Raw genomic sequence first — 17740 nt, forward strand, 5'->3', positions numbered from 1 at the left:
TTTGGTAGGTTTCTACACTACCTTCCTTCCATCTATAGCATATCTTAATATTATTCAGTTCCTTTGGCTTTGATGCCTCATGATTGAGTATTGCTCTGTTCAAGTACCGTAATTTTCAGACTATAAGCCGCGCCTTTTTTCCCATTTTTCGACCCTGCGGCTTATATAACGGTGCGGCTAATCTATGGATTTTTACAGCTAACGGCCACTAGAAGACCTCCTAAATCTATGGATTTTACAGGTTACAGTCCACCAACTTTAACTCTATGGGCTCTATGACCGGTCCGCGCCCCCCACCTTTAAGCGGCGGGCTCCAGCAGGAAAAGCTGGAGGCCGGAAAAGAGTGAGACAGGTAGCGCGCAAAAGTAAAAGTGGAACCGAGAGTGGTACGAGAGACAGAACGAGAGACAGAACGAGAGCAAGACAGACAGACATTACGAGAGCGAGACAGTTTGTGCAAAGGAAGTTTTCAAGCAGCCATCTCTTTCCCGACAATCCCCTCTGTGCACAAACCCTTACATATGGTAATTAAACATTAAAACACCTGCGGCTTATAGTCCAGTGCGGCTTATATATGTACACATCATTCAATTTAGCTGCTGCGGCTTATACTCCGGTGCGCCTTATAGTGCGGAAAATACGGTAGACTGTGATTTTGCTGTGATCTGATAGGAGTGTCAGTGGGCTGACTGTGAACGCTCTGAGAGACTCTGGGTTGAGGTCAGTGATAAAGTAGGCTACAGTACTACTGCCAATAGATTAGCTATACGTGTACCTACCATAGGAGTCTCCTCGAAGCCTACTATTGACTATGTACATACTCAGCGTGCGACAGAGCTGCAGGAGTTGTGACCCGTTTTTGTTGGTTATGTTGTCGTAGTTGTGCCTAGGGGGGCACATGGGGGAGGGAATGCTGTCACCTCCAGGTATGTGTTTAATAATAAACAAAAGAGAAATAAACAATCAGAAATTAACAGTAAATATTACACTCACAAAAGTTTCAAAAGAATAGAGACATTTAAAATGTTATGTTATGGCTATGTACAGTGTTGTCTCTTTCTCTCTCTCTCTCTCTCTGGCTGCGTGATCAAGAGGCAGGACTTTTCAGAGGGGGAGGGTGGGAGAGCAAGCACCTGCTCAAACGGACACACCCCTAGAGACACGGCCACAGACATCGAATACATTATATTACTGAAAGTCTATGGGCGATGTCCACTGTTAGGAATAAATCATCAGTATTTTGTTATCCTATATTGTCAGCACCAGCCATCACCATGCAGTCACCACCGTGTAGGCTGAAGAGGCAGGCCCATTGCTTCATAGGCTATTCTACAGGTGACAACAAAGTAACTTACATAAAGTAGCTTACACATGCAGTCAGTCACCATATAAGCTAAAGAGGCAGGCCCATTGCTTCATATAGGGTATGCCTATTGCTACGCTACAGTGTATGAGTGCACCTCATCCATACAGTGCCTTCGGAAAGTATTCAGACCCCTTGACTTTTTCCACATTTTGTTACATTACAGCCTTATTCTCTAATTGATTAAATAGTTTTTTCCCCTCATCAATCTACAAACAATACCCCATAATGACAAAGTAAAAATAGGTTTTAAGAAATTATTGCTACTATTTTTTTAATTTTTATAATTAAATATTACATTTACATAAGTATTCAGACCCTTTACTCAGTACTTTGTTGAAGCACCTTTGGCATCGATTACAGCCTCGAGTCTTCTTGGGTATGATGCTACAAGCTTGCCACACCTGTATTTGGGAAGTTTCTCCCATTCTTCTCTGCAGATCCTCTCAAGCTCTATCAGGTTGGATGGGGAGCGTTACTGCACAGCTATTTTCAGGTCTCTCCAGAGATGTTTGATCGGGTTCAAGTCCGGCCTCTGGCTGGACCACTCAAGGACATTCAGAGACTTGTCCCGAAGCCACTCCTGCATTGTCTTGGCTGTGTGCTTAGGGGCATTGTCCTGTTGGAAGGTGAACCTTCGCCCCAGTCTGAGGTCCTGAGCGCTCTGTAGCAGGTTTTCATCAAGGATCTCTCTCTGTACTTTGTTCCGTTCATCTTTGCCCTGATCCTGACTAGTCTCCCAGTCCCTGCCGCTGAAATCCCCACAGCATAATGCTGCCACCACCATGCTTCACCGCAGGGATGGTGCCAGGTTTCCTCCAGACGTGACGCTTGGCATTCAGGCCAAAGAGTTTAATCTTGGTTTCATCAGACCAGAGAATCTTGTTTCTCATGGTCTGAGAGTCTTTAGGTGCCTTGGCAAACTCCAAGCGGGCTGTCATGTGCCTTTTACTGAGGAGTGGCTTCCGTCTGGCACTCAACCATAAAGGCCTGATTGGTGGAGTGCTGCAGAGATGGTTGTCCTTCTGGAAGGTTCTCCCATCTCCACAGAGGAACTCTAGAGCTCTGTCAAAGTGACCATCGGGTTCTTGGTCACCTCCCTGACCAAGACCCTTCTTCCCCGAATGCTCAGTTTGGCTGGGCGGCCAGCTCTAGGAAGAGTCTTGGTGGTTCCAAACTTCTTCCATTTAAGAATGATGGAGGCCACTATGTTCTTGGGGACCTTCAATGCTGCAGAATTTTTTTGCTACCCTTCCACAGATCTGTGCCTCGACACAATCCTGTCTCGGGGCTCTACGGACAATTCCTTCTACCTCATGGCTTGGTTTTTGCTCTGACATGCACTGTCAACTGTAGGACTTTATATAGACAGGTGTGTGCCTTTCCAAATCATGTCCAATCAATTGAATTTACCACAGGTGGACTCCAATCAAGTTGTAGAAACATCTCAAGGATGATAAATGGAAACAAGATGCACCTGAGCTCAATTTCGAGTCTCATAGCAAAGTGTCTGAATACTTATGTAAATAACATATTTCTGTTTTTTATTTGGTATAAATTTGCTAATATTCTGAAAAACTGTTTTCTCCTTGTCATTATGGGGTATTTTGTGTAGAGTTAGGAGGGGAAAAAAGAATTTAATCAATTTAAGAATAAGGCTGTAACATAACAAAATGTGGAAAGATTCAAGGGGTCTGAATACTTTCCGAAGGCACTGTATAGCCTAGAGAGGCAGAGAGAGCAATAGGAGAGAGAGTCAGGGAATAATAAAGTTGTACAACCCTGTACAGAGCCCAAATGTCTGGCTGTAATGCGTGCCACGTCTACAAGGCCCATGTGTGTTTTAGGGTAGTTGTAATACTTCTGTAATAGCATTGCCAGGCAGTAACTATTTGGTAAGACTCAGCACATTCGCACCCAGAACATGTATCACTTATCTCTACTGTGTCACAGGTAAGAGACAGCTTATAGGGAGGGACTATAAACTGATAGGGAGGGACTATAAATCAGTTACAGTATTAGATTAAAGTGATGGACACTTGGACTGAGAGATTGGTCATGTCTGGATGTGTTATCAGGAGGCGGAACACAAAGTGTCTTTGAGAAAAACGTCAATTTCTGGCGATCAGCCACATATGCCATGTAAAATAAATGAATGAGTGAATTCATAAATGAAAGGATGCCCTCTTTATGATCCCACCTCGTACACTTAACCATGATCCCACCTCGTACACTTCATAACCTGCCTCACCTATTATCTCCTCATTCTCTCCTAAGATACCTGCCTTCTCCCTTCTCCTTTCTCCCTCTCCCTCTCCCTCTCCCTCTCCCTCTCCTCTCCTCTCTCTCTCTCTCTCTCTCTCTCCTCAGTCTGTCCGTTGTGATTGGTCTGTACGTTTCTCTCTTCTGTACCTTTTGGCCTCTCCCCTACCTTCCCTTCTCACTCTTTCCCTTCACATGTCACTCCCATCCTCCTTCTCGCCATCCTTCCATCTCCCTCTGTCTCCTGAGCAGCTGCTCCACTTCACAGCTATTTAACAGCTGTTTTGCATATATTTCCCTTCATAAATGCAGTTTTCTCTCTCTCTCTCTCTCTCTCTCTCTCTCTCTCTCTCTCTCTCTCTCTCTCTCTCTCTCTCTCTCTCTCTCTCTCTCGCTCTCCTTCCTACCTACCTCCCTATCTTTCCTTCCTGTTGAACCATAGAATAAGATATTCCACGCACAGTAAGATTATGCATGCCCTCCTCTTTTCTCACTCACTCTCTCTCTCTCTCTCTTCTCTGACTGAAAATAATGCTTCCTTCACTTATTTTCCTGAAATCCCCTCATTGCTGGAAGACACACGCACACACATACATACAAACGCACAAACAAACACATACGCACACACACTGATCAGAGCCCCCCCTCCCCCACTCGCCCGTTGAGAAAACAAAAAGTAGCAAGCCTCTGAAGGAGGCACTGAGAGGAGAGTAGAAAAAAAGAAAGAGAAAAGGGGGGATGTTCAGCCCACCATCACCACCCCTTTCATTTGCAAAATTCTCCTCTCCTTCATAAAGATACACACACACGTTCCACGAATTTGGTGCCTTTGAGAAGTGTATCTTGGTATAAAACAAAAAAGATTTCACCAACTTTTTTACATTCTATCATAAAGAGCACATGTTCAACTTAATAAAAAACAAGTTTTCCCATCTCAAGAGGTTAAATAAAAAAATGACTGTAGTAAGTGCCAATGAAGTGCCAAATAAAGTAACAGGGTTGACGGTAACAGGGTTGACCGTAACAGGGTTGACGATTTCTTCTTAAATCAGCCATAAATCCCCTTATGACTGTCACACCCTGGCTCTGGGACTCTATATGTTGAGCCAGGGTGTGTTCATTCTATGTGTTCTGTTTCTTTGTTGGGTGTTTCTAGTTCGTCATTTTCTATGTTTGACTGAGTGACTCCCAATCAGAGGCAACGAGTGTCAGCTGTGTGCTGGTTGTCTCTGATTGGGAGCCATATTTAACTGTCTGTGTTTCACTTTGTGTTTGTGGGGTTTTGTTCCTTGTCGGTCTTTGTCACCGTGGACTTCACGAGTCGTTTATTGTTTTGGTTTTGTGCTTTAATATAATAAAGTATCATGTTCGCTCAACACGCTGCGCATTGGTCTACTTCGCTTCAAGACGATCGTGACAGAAAAACCCACCATACCAGGACCAAGCAGCGTGTCCAGGAGCAGGCAGCCTGGTCATGGGAGGAGATATTAGACGGGAAAGGGTCCTGGACCTGGGAGGAGATCCTGGCCGGGATGGATCGCCGGCCATGGAGTGAGACGGTGGAGAGGCGACGGAGAGAGGAGCAGCGGCGTCAGCAGGGTCAACGTCGGACAGGCGAGAGGCAACCCCAAAAAACTTTTAGGGGGGGGCACACGGCAGGGACGACGAGGGAGCAGGAGGTAGTGTTGCAGAGGATGGAGCATTTGGAGGCGATAAGGGAAAGGGTGAGAAATGAGGCACGGCGAGAGGAACTCGGTAGGCAGCTGAGGGAGTGGGGGGTTATGACGAAACCCAGTCCTGCTCCTCACACCAAGCAAGTGGTGTGCGTCACCAGTCCGGTCCGGCCCGTTCCTGCTTCCCGCACTAAGTGTAAGGTGCACGCCGCCAGCCCAGCCCGGCATGTTCCTGCCCCTCGCACCAAGCCTACGGTGTGCGTCGCCAGCCCGGCCCGGCCTGTCCCTGCTCCACGCACCAAGCCTACGGTGTGCGTCGCCAGCCCAGCCCGGCCTGTTCCTGCTCCACGCACCAAGCCTACGGTGTGCGTCGCCAGCCCAGTCCGGCCAGTTGCTGCTCCACGCACCAAGCCTACGGTGTGCGTCGCCAGCCCAGCCCGGCCTGTCCCTGCTCCACGCACCAAGCCTACGGGGTGCGTCGCCAGCCCGGCCCGGCCTGTCCCTGCTCCACGCACCAAGCCTACGGTGTGCGTCGCCAGCCCAGCCCGGCCTGTTCCTGCTCCACGCACCAAGCCTACGGTGTGCGTCGCCAGCCCAGTCCGGCCAGTTGCTGCTCCACGCACCAAGCCTACGGTGTGCGTCGCCAGCCCAGCCCGGCCTGTTCCTGCTCCACGCACCGAGCCTACGGTGTGCGTCGCCAGCCCAGCCCGGCCTGTCCCTGCTCCACGCACCAAGCCTACGGGGTGCGTCGCCAGCCCGGCCCGGCCTGTCCCTGCTCCACGCACCAAGCCTACGGGGTGCGTCGCCAGCCCGGCCCGGCCTGTCCCTGCTCCACGCACCAAGCCTACGGTGTGCGTCGCCAGCCCAGCCCGGCCTGTTCCTGCTCCACGCACCAAGCCTACGGTGTGCGTCGCCAGCCCAGTCCGGCCAGTTGCTGCTCCACGCACCAAGCCTACGGTGTGCGTCGCCAGCCCAGCCCGGCCTGTTCCTGCTCCACGCACCGAGCCTACGGTGTGCGTCGCCAGCCCAGCCCGGCCTGTCCCTGCTCCACGCACCAAGCCTACGGGGTGCGTCGCCAGCCCGGCCCGGCCTGTCCCTGCTCCACGCACCAAGCCTACGGTGTGCGTCGCCAGCCCAGCCCGGCCTGTCCCTGCTCCACGCACCAAGCCTACGGGGTGCGTTGCCAGCCCGGCCCGGCCTGTCCCTGCTCCACGCACCAAGCCTACGGTGTGCGTCGCCAGCCCGGTCCGGCCTGTTCCTGCTCCACGCACCGAGCCTACGGTGTGCGTCGCCAGCCCAGCCCGGCCTGTCCCTGCTCCACGCACCAAGCCTACGGGGTGCGTCGCCAGCCCGGCCCGGCCTGTCCCTGCTCCACGCACCAAGTCTACGGTGCGCGTCGCCAGCCCGGTCCGGCCTGTTCCTGCCACTCGCACCAAGTCTACGGTGCGCGTCGCCAGCCCGGCCCGGCCCGTTCCTGCCACTCGCACCAAGCCAGGGGTGCGAGTCGTCAGTCCGGCACAACCCGTGCCTGGTCATCGGTGCCAATTCAGGTACCGCTCAACTGCTCCACTAAGGAGCTGAAGCCTACCGCTCCTGCTACGTCCAGTCCAGCTCCAGCCAGCGGGGCCAGACCGGACCAGGGGCGCTATGGGTGGTTTGTTGGAGGGTGGTGGGCAAGCCCGGAGCCGGAGCCGCCGCCGAGGAGGAATGCCCACCCAGCCCTCCCCTGTTTTGCTCGTATTTAGGCGCGGTCGCAGTCCGCGCCTTTAGGGGGGGGTACTGTCACACCCTGGCTCTGGGACTCTATATGTTGAGCCAGGGTGTGTTCATTCTATGTGTTCTGTTTCTTTGTTGGGTGTTTCTAGTTCGTCATTTTCTATGTTTGACTGAGTGACTCCCAATCAGAGGCAACGAGTGTCAGCTGTGTGCTGGTTGTCTCTGATTGGGAGCCATATTTAACTGTCTGTGTTTCACTTTGTGTTTGTGGGGTTTTGTTCCTTGTCGGTCTTTGTCACCGTGGACTTCACGAGTCGTTTATTGTTTTGGTTTTGTGCTTTAATATAATAAAGTATCATGTTCGCTCAACACGCTGCGCATTGGTCTACTTCGCTTCAAGACGATCGTGACAATGACAGGGGGAATGGAAGCTTGTTGTGTGTAACCGGGGGTGACAATTGAATGCAAGATTCACAAGATTTTGTACACTGTTAAAACATTTCTAGCCTGTCTATCTATGATAACAGCGTTGATGTGTTATGCTCGACCCACTCAGTTTTCCACCAACAAAACACCAGAAAATGGCAAAAGAAAGTAGAACCAGCTGACCTGCTTTTACTCTATGATTTGACTATTAGATGTTCAATGTTTCTTTTGAAACGTTTTTTTTTTAAAGGAATTGTATCAACGTATTAAAACAGGGTTGACCTTAAAATGAGGGACAGACATAAATTAATCATTAATCAAATGAAATAAATAATAATCTTCATAAATGGCTTTGTCAAAGCAACAAAATAACTAGGGCTTTACAATGATGGTGAAAACTTGGAGTATTTTGGGGGATTAAGTGTGTTAAAATCTTCCTAGAAGTGACACAGGGTTGACAGAAGGACATGTCAAAATGCTGAATTTTGGCACATTAACAAGCCTTTATTCATATAAAAAAATCTGATTTATTGAATTCTCCATGTGGTCCATATAAAAGGGCACTTCTTTTAAGATAACTGGCTTTTAAAATTCGATATTGGTGCCCAATTTCTACTTAAAATAGCAAAGGCACTCATTTCGTGGAACGACCCAGAGCGAAAAAAAAATGGAAAGAGAAAGCATCTGCATAGTAGGAACTGCCATAGAATAGGGACAGAAAAAGTGTGTGTGCGTGTGTGTTTGTTTTCTTGTGTGCATGGGTGTGTGTGCCTGCCCGTAGAGAGTAGCAACCAAGATGATTAATGGGGTAGCTGTGCAGGCAGACACTCTCTGGGGGTCTAACCTTCTCTACTCCGCTTTGACCTTCTACACACAGGAATCACAGTGTGTGTGTGTGTGTGTGTGTAGTCCTTTAAGAGGTGTGTAACTGAGGACACTATATTGTGTAGAGCTACAGTGGTAATAATAACAGTAACAGTTTTACTGCTGCTAGAGACCCAGTCATCAGTCTACTTCACCCATAAACTCCCCTCATAAACCTGTATCACACACATGCACACAAGCACACTGACAGGCACACACAAGGATATGCACACATTGGTATGAGGGGTGAAATGGGGACTAAATTGAGCCTAATGTAGCTGCTGATATGTCTCACCAAGTCACCTAATGTGTAATTTAGCGCCTAAGAAACCGTCTTGAATTAACCTGGACTGTCGATGGGGACACGTTAATTTTTTTCTTAGGCGTTCCCACGCATGTTCACACGTGCGTTCACTCATTGACACGTGTGAATGTGTCAACGCACTTGTCAACGCACGTGTGAAAGCACCTGTCAACACACTTGTGAAAGCGAATCAATTAAAACATTTTTCTGCTAGAATTGCCTCTGCCTTGGGTTTTTAATGTCCCAGTTATCAGGGGATGATTATAGCAGAGGGCATTTTTCATGCTGTGGGCAGGAGCGGTTGGTCAGTCAGACAACTTCAGGATGAAAATATATTTTTGTCCCATCTTTCTATTCTTTGGTCATTATATTCTAGGGTATAAAATCACTTTTGCTGCATTATTCACACATAAGACTTGCTTGCTCAACTTCATTGTTCATTCATTCCTCTCCTCTCCCCAGTTTGGTCCACATGTGTGTTTGTGTGTGGTGTGCCAAATGGAGGCTGCCTGAACGCAGCAGCAGTGAGTGCATGGCGAACTGATTAATAAAAATAAGTATTTAATTATATTATAAAGGCATTTAAACTTGTTTTCGTTAGAATGGGATTTTTTGGAGTCCGACTTAATTTCACTGCTCTACAAAAGCAACAAAGGCAAAAAGATTTACAAAAATGGATAATGAAAGCATATACAGTGCATTCGGACCCCTTGACCTTTTCCACATTTTGTTACGTTACAGCCTTATTCTAAAATGGATTAAATCGTTTTTTCCCCTCATCAATCTACACACAATACCCCATGATCACAAAGCAAAAACAGGTTTTTAGAATTTTTGCTACTTTATAAAAACAAAAAAGTACTTTGTTGAAGCATCTTTGGCAGCGATTACAGCCTCGAATCTTCTTGGGTATGACGCTACAAGCTTGGCACACCTGTATTTGGGGAGTTTCTCTCATTCTTCTCTGCAGATCCTCTCAAGCTCTGTCAGGTTGGATGGGGAGCGTCGCTGCACAGCTATTTTCAGGTCTCTCCAGAGATGTTTGATCGGGTTCAAGTCCGGCCTCTGGCTGGGCCACTCAAGGACATTCAAAGACTTGTCCTGAAGCCACTCCTGCATTGTCTTAGCTGTATGCTAAGGGTCGTTGTCCTGTTGGAAAGTGAACCTTCGCCCCAGTCTGAGGTCCTGAGCGTTCTGGAGCAGGTTTTCATTAAGGATCTCTCTGTACTTTGCACCGTTCATCTTTCCCTCAATCCTGGCTAGTCTCCCAGTCCCTGCCGCTGAAAAACATCCCCACAGCATGATGCTGCCTCCACCATGCTTTACCGTAGAGGTGGTGCCAGGTTTCCTCCAGACGTGACGCTTGCATTCAGGCCAAAGAGTTCAATCTTGGTTTCATCAGACCAGAGAATCTTGTTTCTCATGGTCTGAGAGTCTTTAGGTGCCTTTTGGCAAACTCCAAGCTGGCTGTTATGTGCCTTTTACTGAGGAGTGGCACTCTACCATAAAGGCCTGATTGGTGGAGTGCTGCAGAGATGGTTGTCCTTCTGGAAGGTTCTCCCACAGTGACCATCCGGTTCTTGGTCACCTCCCACACCAAGGCCCTTCTCCCCCGATTGCTCAGTTTGGCCGGGCGGCCAGCTCTAGGAAGAGTCTTGGTGGTTCCAAACTTCTTCCATTTAAGAATGATGGAGGCCACTGTGTTCTTGGGGACCTTCAATGCTGCAGACAATTTTTGGTACCCATCCACAGATCTCTGCCTCGGCACAATCCTGTCTCGGAGCTCTACGGACAATTCCTTCAACCGCTTGGTTTTTGCTCTGACATAATAAATCAATTAGTCATTTAGCAGACACTCTTATCCAGAGCGACTTACAGGAGCAATTAGGGTTAAGTGCCTTGCTCAAGGGCACATCAACAGATTTTTCACCTAGTCGGCTCGGGGATTAGAACCAGCGACCTTTCGGTTACTGGCACAACGCTCTTAACCACTAAGCTACCTGCCGCCCCGACATGCACTGTCAACTGTGGGACGTTATATAGACAGGTGTGTGCCTTTCCAAATCATATCCAATCAATTGAATTTACCACAGGTGGACTCCAATCAAGTTGTAGAAACACCTCAAGGATGATCACTGGAAACAGGATCCACCTGAGCTCAATTTCGAGTCATATAGCAAAGGGTCTGAATACTTATGTAAATAAGGTATTTCTCTTTGCTAAAATTTCTAAAACCTGTTTTCGCTTTGTCATTATGGGGTATTGTGTGTAGATTGATGAGGACATGTTTTTATTTAATCCATTTTAGAATAAGGCTGTAACGTAACAAAATGTGGAAAAAGTCAAGGAGTCTGAATACTTTCCGAATGCACTGTATGCCTATAGGTTTGCTGCATGCAAAGACCAATTTTACCTTTATTTTTAACCAGGTTAATTATTTTTTATTTAACCAGGTATTTCACCTTTATTCAACCAGATCGGTCTAATTGAGATGAAAATTCTATCATAATTTAGCAAAACAGTTAATCTCATGCAAGCAATCTATAGGCAACAGAAATAAACGACAGGTGAACCAAATGGTTCAAACACAATGGCTCTTGTTTCATTAAACTATATTTTTTATTTCCATGATATTGTAAAACTTTATTCATTAAAATAGAAGGCCTACAAAACAATTGATCTCAAACAACATATAGACTAGCCTAAAGTTGCACGCAGGCTACAAACACCCGTGGTGACTACGGCCTCTCCACATTATTTTTATGATAGCAACGTTTTTGACACCCAAGTTGCTTCTGCTGAAGATGCTGGAGGAAACTGCACGTGAGGAGGTTATGCAGGCAAACCAAAGAGCTCATTATGACTTTGGGCCTTGAGAGTGTAGCCGGAGCCTTAGGTCCCCCACTGATGAAGAGCCTGGACCCTCACAGCCAAAGAGACCAACAGTGAGTTCTCCGACTGGGAGGATGAATTATATGAATGGTCTCTGTGTGCGGCAACATGCACTTTCATTATTATTGCTTTCAGTTATATTATTTATTGTTTTACTTTAATGTGAAATTAACACAATTTATAATTATAATTATTTTTAAATATTTTCTAACCATTTTTTGTTTAAATGCCTTTATTCTGTGTATAATATCCATCCATTTAGTAAAAAAAAGTGAAGGTATCTGTCTGCCTCTGTTATTACCATATTGGCATATCCATTCTAAACTTCTTCTTAACTAGGCTAAATATAAACGCAACATGTAAAGTGTTGGTCCTATGTTTTATGAGCTGAAATAAAAAATCCCAGAAATTATCCATATGCACAAAAAGCTTATTTCTCTCACATTTTGTGCACAAATTTGTTTACATCCCTGTTAGTCAGCATTTCTCCTTTGCCAAGATAATCCATCCACCTGACAGGTGTGGCATATCACAAAGCTGATTAAACAGCATGATCATTACACAGGTGCACCTTGTGCTGGGGACAATAAAAGGCCACTTTAAAATGTGGAGTTCTGTCACACAACACAATGCCACAGATGTCTCAAGTTTTGAGAGAGTGTTCAATTGGCATGCTGACTGCAGGAATGTCCACCAGAGCTGTTGCCAGATAATTGAATGTTAATTTCTCTACCATAAGTTGCCTCCAACGTTGTTTTAGAGAATTTGGCAGTACGTCCAACTGGCCTCACAACCGCAGACCACGTGTAACCACACCAGCCTAGGACCTCCACATCAGGCTTCTTCACCTGCGGGATCGTCTGAGGAGGGGAGGCTGGTGCTGAGGACTATTTCTGTCTGTAAGAAAGCCCTTTTGTGGGGAAAAACTAATTCTGATTGGCTGGGCCTGGCTCCCCAGTGAGTGGGCCTGGCTGCCAAGTGGATGGCCCTATGCCCCCCAAGGCCCACCCATGGCTGCACCCCAGCCCAGTCATGTGAAATCCATAGATTAGGGCCTAATTTGTTTATTTCAATTGACTGATTTTCTTATATGAACTGTAACTCAGTAGAATCTTTTAAAAATTGTTGCATGTTGCGTTTATATCTTGGTTCAGTATAGAAGGTATTGGTAGGCTATGATAAATTATGTGACCACCCCCTAATGCCTTGCGTAATGAACGCCTGGCTAATGTGTAGTTGAGAGGTACGTGTAAAATATGTAACCATAAATGAAAACACGCAGTATTTCTGCTAGAATTGCATCCGGTTTGTGTTTTTCATGTTCCAGTTATCAGGGGCAGGTTAACTCCATGGTGCTGAATTGACAGCACCGCTGTCTAGCCAACTGTAAATCTTTTTTTCTATTTTTTTTCTTTATTCTTATATTTTTTTTTTTGGGGGGGGGGGGGTAATTCTTACCGTTTTTGTACAGGCCAGGAGACGTTACAGACCCACTGGTTATGTTTTACAAGTTTGACTAGGCTAATAGTTATTCTTATGTTCATTCAACAGTAGCCTCGCATCTGCTACAAGACCATGGTGCTTGCCTACGGAGCTGTGAGGGGAACGGCACCTCCGTACCTTCAGGCTCTGATCAGTCCCTACACCCAAACGAGGGCATTGCGTTCATCCACCTCTGGCCTGCTGGCCCCCCTACCTCTGCGGAAGCACAGTTCCCGCTCAGCCCAGTCAAAACTGTTCGCTGCTCTGGCACCCCAATGGTGGAACAAGCTCCCTCACGACGCCAGGACAGCGGAGTCACTCACCACCTTCCGGAGACACTTGAAACCCCACCTCTTTAAGGAATACCTGGGATAGGATAAAGTAATCCTTCTACCCCCCCTTACCCCACCCAAAAAATAAAAAATAAAAAAATAAAAAAATAATAATTGTAAAGTGGTTGTCCCACTGGCTATCATAAGGTGAATGCACCAATTTGTAAGTCGCTCTGGATAAGAGCGTCTGCTAAATGACGAAAATGTGAAATGTAAAATGTAGCCTAACCCACATATTGCACAGAAAAATTTATTTAGGCCTACCTTTACTTTTAAATGAAGTCCATTCGTCTGTCCTTATATCACTACATTGCTTCAATCAAATCATTATTTCTTGTGTTTGATGTATCCGAAAACAAGGTGGAAGTCTCCATGTGTCTAGCTAATCTTTTGTCTTTTTCAAAAAAGGTAGGCTATACAATAACTCTAAATATTATTTCTACATCTTTATTTATCATCATAGTGCATAGAAATATCTCCTTTGGAGGGATATGTTGAAATCATGCACGCTCACTTTGCTAGGACACACGAAATGGCAAAAAAACATCACCCTCACCAATATCTAAGCAGGAGTTGTGTGAATTACTTTATGAATGAATCTATGTCTGTCCTGTACATTTGCAATGCATCAGTTTGGCCAATTAGGCTATCAATTTATCACCACCAGTCAATCACATCACATCACACCAGAGATATTTCTCGCAGTTAATTTCCAATGCTGCAGCCTACTTTATACTCTGCTTTCTCCTCGAATATTAGTTTAAAAAATGTATCTAAATAAGTGACGAAACTATATTGCTATTCCCATGGCTCGCATTGAGCTATAGGCTACTCGTTTGGTACAAAGCTAATAGGAATAGAGAGAGAAAAGGGGAAGCAAGAGAGGCCAGTGGAGCTGATGCTAGCAGAGATGTGTGAATTGTGCAAGACAGGAACAGTGAAGACAGAGATTACACTACCAGTCAAAAGTTTGGACACACCTACTCATTCAAGGATTTTTCTTTATTTTTACTATTTTTTACATTGTAGAATAATAGTGAAGACATCAAAACTATAAAATAACACATCAATAACACCAAAAAAGTGTTAAACAAATCAGAATATATTTTATATTTGAGATTTTTCAAATAGCCACCCTTTGCCTTGATGACATCTTTGCACACTCTTGGCATTCTCTCAACCAGCTTCATGAGGTAGTCACCTGGAATATATTTCAATTAACAGGTATGCCTTCTTAAAAATTAATTTGTGGAATTTATTTCCTTCTTAATGCGTTTGAGCCAATCAGTTGTGTTGTGACAAGGTATACAGAAGATAGCCCTATTTGGTAAAAGACCAAGTCCATATTATGGCAAGAATAGCTCAAATAAGCAAAGCGAAACGACAGTCCATCATGACTTTAAGACATGAAGGTCAGTCAATATGGAACATTTCAAGAACTTTGAAAGTTTCTTCAAGCACAGTCGCAAAAACCATCAAGCACTATGATATAACTGGCTCTCATGAGGACCACCACTGGAATGGAAGACCCAGAGTTACCTCTGCTGCAGAGGATAAGTTCATTAGAGTTACCAGCCTCAGAAAATGCAGGCCAAATAAATGCTTCACAGAGTTCAAGTCACAGACACATCTCAACATCAACTGTTCAGAGGGGACTGTGTGAATCAGGCCTTCATGGTCGAATTGCTGCAAAGAAACCACTACTAAAGGACACCAATAATAAGAAGAGACCTGCTTGGGCCAAGAAACACAAGCAATGGACAATAGACCGGTGGAAATCTGTCCTTTGGTCTGGAGTCCAAATTTGAGATTTTTAGTTCTAACCGCCGTGGGTGAACGGATGATCTCTGCATGTGTAGTTCCCACAGTAAAGCATGGAGGAGGAGGTGTTATGGTGTGGAGGTGCTTTGCTGGTGACACTGTCTGTGATTTATTTAGAATTCAAGGCACACTTAACCAGCATGGATACCACAGCATTCTGCAGCGATACGCCATTCCCATCTGGTTTGGGATTAGTGAGACTATCATTTGTTTTTCAACAGGACAATGACCCAACACACCTCCAGGCTGTCTAAGGGCTATTTTACCAAGAATGAGAGTGATGGAGTGCTGCATCAGATGACCTGGCCTCCACAACCCCCCAACCTCAACCCAGTTGAGATGGTTTCTAGTTGAGATGGTTTGGGATGAGTTGGACAGCAGAGTGAAGAAAAAGCAGCCAACAAATGCTCAGCATATGTGGGAATTCCTTCAAGACTGTTGGAAAAGCATTCCAGGTGAAGCTGGTTGAGAGAATATATTTTGATTTGTTTAACACTGTTTTGGTTACTACATGATTCCATATGTGTTATTTCATAGTTTTGATGTCTTCACTATTATTCTGCAATATAGAAAATAGTAAAAATAAAGAAAAACCCTTGAATGAGTAGGTGTGTCCAAACTTTTGACTGGTACTGTATGTGTTAATTAGAAATTAATAATATATTAATCTATCATTCGTAGGCCTATGCTGCCATACCACCTGAACATGTGCTATGCAAGACAGAGACAAAAAATATCCACAGGCCTATCATACATACAAATTAAAATGTGGTGTCAGCAATCAGCATAACCACACTCAAATGTCGAATGGTTGTACATTTCATCTTCATCATATGTCTACTATTGCATAGCTGCCTCTCTATCCACCTTGAAACTTTCCTTGTCAATTCATTTGATAGGCTACTTTGTTTTAGCATTATCCTATAGGCCTATATAGGTAATTAATATCAAATCAAATCAAATTTTATTGGTCACATGCGCCGAATACAACAGGTGCAGACATTACAGTGAAATGCTTACTTACAGCCCTTAACCAACAGTGCATTTATTTTAAACAAAAAAGTAAGAATAAAACAACAACAAAAAAAGTGTTGAGAAAAAAAAGAGCAGAAGTAAAAAATAAAGTGACAGTAGGGAGGCTATATATACAATAGAATAAAGTGACAGTAGGGAGGCTATATATACAGGGGGGTACCGTTGCATAGTCAATGTGCGGGGGCACCGGCTAGTTGTGGGTAGAGTTAAAGTGACTATGCATAAATACTTAACAGAGTAGCAGCAGCGTAAAAAGGATGGGGTGGGGGGGCAGTGCAAATAGTCCGGGTAGCCATGATTAGCTGTTCAGGAGTCTTATGGCTTGGGGGTAGAAGCTGTTGAGAAGTCTTTTGGACCTAGACTTGGCACTCCGGTACCGCTTGCCGTGCGGTAGCCAACATTCTTAGGAAAGGAGAAATGTGGTTCGATGTTGTGTGTTTGAGATGCGCTGGTGGCTTTGATTGATGCGTCCTTTTGATGGGTGTGAGTGTGTGAGTTTGCTAATTCTTTCAATGTCCTTTCAGAAAGTTTCCTAAAGTAAATTCATTAGTTTCTGTTGTTGCATTGAGATGAGACTGTCCCGTTATCAATTTGGCCGAGCGCTTGGCCGGTGGTCATGGCCCTGATATAGTCACTACCGCCACGGAGACGCACAAAACAGCCCAGCGCTGGGCCTGCACTTCGTCTGGATAACACAAGTTAGCCTATATGTGTCTCTATTTTACCTGGGCTTCTCCCAATTAGTTACAACATGCCACTACCGTGTTCCGAATTAGATTTAGTTTTCAACCACAGTTGGTTAAAGACGTTCTTGCCCTGGGCCCCATAATTGGTTAGTCCGGACCGAATAATGGCTCTGGTCCGGTGTATATCGGAACGATGTTAATGCTTTGCTTATTGGTTATGTGCTGCATTGGCATGCACAGAAACCTGTTGGTGGAAGATTCGATGCATATATTTTATATACAGTGCATTCGGAAAGTATCATCTAAATTAGACCGATCTGGTTGAATAAAGGTGAAATACCTGGTTAAATAAAAAAGGTTAAATTGGTCTTTGCATGCAGCAAAGCTATAGACATACAGTGCATTCGGAAAGTATTCAGACCCCTTGACTTTTTCCACATTTTGTTACGTTACAGCCTTATTCTAAAATGGATTAAATTGTTTTTTTCCCCCTCATCAATCTACACATAATACCGCTGTCATGACTGTCCTGTGAGGATCCAAATAGGTCAGACTAGGTTTGCAATTAATAACTTCAACCAGACCCCCTTTCACCCACAGAGGGAGGAGGGATCTGGGCCGGGTTGACACCTCACGCCCCGGTTGTAAATCAAGGCAGAAGGCCCCATTCACAAAGGAATGTGCTTGTCTCCAGATACTTTTCCCCGCTGAAACTTTAATACGTTCAAAAGCGAATACTGGAACAATATTCCTAACAGAGAACGTGGGGAATGGTCAGAGGCGATCTACAGAAAACAAATGTCATATTGTTGGTTATTTTGTGATGTCATTAAAAATGTTATAAAGGAAATACTGTAACTTGGAAAGGATACCCCCTATATATG

The sequence above is a fragment of the Coregonus lavaretus genome (assembly GCF_964263955.1).
Source record: "Coregonus lavaretus genome assembly, chromosome: 11".
Classification (NCBI taxonomy): Eukaryota; Metazoa; Chordata; class Actinopteri; order Salmoniformes; family Salmonidae; genus Coregonus; species Coregonus lavaretus.